The sequence below is a fragment of the Papaver somniferum genome, unplaced genomic scaffold (assembly GCF_003573695.1).
Source record: "Papaver somniferum cultivar HN1 unplaced genomic scaffold, ASM357369v1 unplaced-scaffold_10, whole genome shotgun sequence".
Taxonomy (NCBI): Eukaryota; Viridiplantae; Streptophyta; class Magnoliopsida; order Ranunculales; family Papaveraceae; genus Papaver; species Papaver somniferum.
The window spans coordinates 471,939-475,276 of NW_020618825.1; the positions used below are offsets into that span (position 1 = coordinate 471,939).

General features: G+C 35.5%; 1 long non-coding RNA gene across 1 annotated transcript; it reads left to right on the forward strand.

Moving 5' to 3' along the window:
• The first annotated feature begins 271 nt into the window (after window positions 1–271).
• On the forward strand, window positions 272–3,053 carry LOC113326127. The gene is made up of 2 exons (XR_003348315.1): window positions 272–2,297; window positions 2,794–3,053. It is a non-coding gene; the product is annotated as an uncharacterized LOC113326127 (long non-coding RNA).
• Window positions 3,054–3,338: the final 285 nt, after the last annotated feature.

Here is a 3,338-nt window from a genome sequence, read left to right on the forward strand (position 1 = left end):
GTTTAGACCAATGTAGTTAATATCGGATATCGGTTCATTTCGGCCGGGACCGATACACTGGTACGATTTTATATCGGGGATATTATCGTTGAAATATCGGTCATAGATTTAGAGACTATAATTTTATATTAAACATTTCTACACACATTTTCGGATAAGATATAATAGATAACATCAATTTTATCTAAAAAACAAAAGAGTAACTTTAGTAGACTTGCTTCGAGAGCTACATGCACCTCTACTACCACCCGGAAGACTTTCTTCGCCAAAATTACCCTTAGACTTTATAGAAAACGACCAATACCGTCTCATATCAGGAAATGTAGGAAAATTTCGTATCGACTGATACGGCCGATATTTGACCGAAACGGCCGATATTCGACCGATACGGCCGATATTATCGGTCGAATATCGTATCCCCGATATCCTTCTTATCGTATCGTTTTGGGCCGATATCCGAAATATCCCCGATATATCGGCCGATACGGACGATATTGACTACATTGGTTTAGACATCTCAACTCAGTTCATTACCATCTCAATTCAGACACGCATACATTCGTCTCAAGGAACACTGTACCTTAGTCAACATACCACCACTATAACCCGAATTCCATTTCTGTAAGTTAACACCAGCAGTTCATTCATATCTTCACCCGCAACAGTTTATATACGCCTTTCTAAATCATTCCTCTAAATGTTATCAGATCAATAATCCCCCCATATTAACTATAACCACGACTTACCATTTCACTTCACTAGTAACATCAACCACCCCTGTAGATCTACATCCAAACCATTCAGCTAACTACAACTGCTTATATATCCATCATTATGATAACCACTATTAGCAATTCACTTCTAAATCCATACCCTCATCAACCTCAGTTCAATTATTAAACACACAAACTATAAACTACAACCAATTGTAGTTCAACAAAATTGTATTCATCTATAATACATATCCAAAACCACCAACACCCTTAGCTCTATCATCTCCAGCCATAAATTCAACTCCTCCCTGCAGCTTCAACTCAAATAACAACCATATCACCGAAATCTATTTCTTTGTGCAATAACATCAGCAACACAACCATGTTCTCCACCACAAGCAAATAAACTTTCTTCCCTGACACTCATATCAGTTGCATACAAGAATCATCGACAGCAACACTATATCTCATTCAACTACAATACAATTTCCACACAAATAAACCCATCAGCAGAACTGAATTAAATCAGTCCTCAAGAACTCAGAGTTAATTCAGAAACTCTAATTTCATCTTTATTTCATAACAACACCATCTTCATCTCTTCACTGTCTCAATCACCAACTCAGTGTAATAATTCCTCCTCCAGTTCCATACACATACATCTATCCCATAGCTTAAATCAATTAACAAACTCATACTCAGTAATGAAAGTACATACAACATTACTAAGCTAACTAAGAAGAATAATTACCTCAAACAGCTTGTCTCATCCAAACTGAAATCAACTCATTCTTTCTTCTGATTCCAACAATCAATACCAAATCATCTCCTCCCTAAACCATCTGGGTAACTCTCAAAACCCTAGTTTTTGAATAGGGAAGAACATGAAACCCTAATTCTTCAATTCTTCTTTGTGAATAAAAAATCAGATATTAAATCTTCTTATTTACATTCAACACACAAAACCCATCTTTAATTGATCTTCTAGAGCATCAGATTCACTTTCTAAATCATCTTAGAGTTCTTCTCATAGAACCCTGATTAACCGATTCTTCACTGATTCGTCATTGAAACAACTTCAAGGCCCCAATTAAACTACAACCCAATTGTTACTTATCCTTCATCAGTATCATATCATCATCAATTCTTCAAGAATTTCAACCTCAGAAACCCTAACTTCTATTTCACTTCCTTCTTCGAGTCCGAATCAACAACAGACAACAGCACCACCACTATTAGTAACTCCATGATCTTTTACACCTCTTACTGGTGACAAAGCTCTCAATTAATCTCTGAAACTTGCAGAAGAAAAAGAGCAGGAGAGGAAGAGAACGAACAGAGAAAGAGAAGAAGAAATAAGATGAATATAAAGATGAGAAAACCGAAAGTTATCCTCACGACGTGGAGATAAGGCTGACCCAATTGCTGAGATACCCGCTCACTTTGACACGTGCAGCCACAAAGACAAAATCCAAAATTACTATTTTACTCTCTGAAAATAACTTGATAAATCTTCTTTACCCAGTGTCTGAATGACGCGTGCAAGTAGTCTACTCTGCGTAATTTTTCGAGATCTATCACGCGGTATTAATTTCATATCTAGATCGTCGTTAGATTAGTTTCTATTAATTAACGATCATGTTAAACTAATCGAGTTATCATCGACTAATTCGTTACTTGACTAGTCTAATAATGTTGACGAGCTTGAGGTTCTTTACATGTATTCTGCGTAGAGTATTCTTATTCAGCAAGTATCTATCCAAGTGTGAGTTTTGTTCAGTTATTTTTAGGATAAACTGACAGTGAGTTTCTTTTTTCCGTTCAACACCAAGTTATTGAAAAAAAAATCTACTGCACTTTAGGACTAGGTTGATCTTTGGATAAACAAGTTGTGAATTTGATACTTCAAAACTTGCTTCGTTCTGTTTCCTTGAACGAAATCACATGTGTACGTTAGATGGGCCTACACGATGTCAGCAATTAATTTAAGCTGTGCGCTAATGTTGTGTTCTTTGATCTGCATTATTTTTCCCATTTCTAATGGCTTTATATATATGTGATTATGCTTTATTCTTTGCAGGCTTGGAAAATTTAATGATGTGTCCATTTAGGAGAATCCTTCGCAACCAGTGGAAGCAATCAATCCTATGTTTGACTTATCAGATCTAGAGTCAGTTACCAAGACAAGTTTTGATTTTGAAAACGCCCAAGGTGTTGCAAATGTAATTATTATTCCATGCTCGGTTTTGATGAGTTTACTTCTGTTATCTTGGAAATACTATCTTGAGTTCGTTTACATTATCAAATACCAAGGGAAAAAAAAACAGTTTCTTTTATTAATGAAGCTTCTTTCTATGATTGATTGTTCTCCTTAGTTGCATTATCAATTACATAATCACAGTGAATTGCAATTGTCCATGAAAATATGAGTTTTGAAGCCTTACTTTTGTGACGATAAACATAAGCCTGGGCGAAGATTTTATGATTTTGATGAACTAATACGATATCTTTCACTTAGACCACCATGTATTCAAATGAATATGGATTATAAGACAACTCTACCAATATATTCAGATTGGGACAACCAATTTGAGCCACCACATCTAGTAAAAAATTGGATTATAT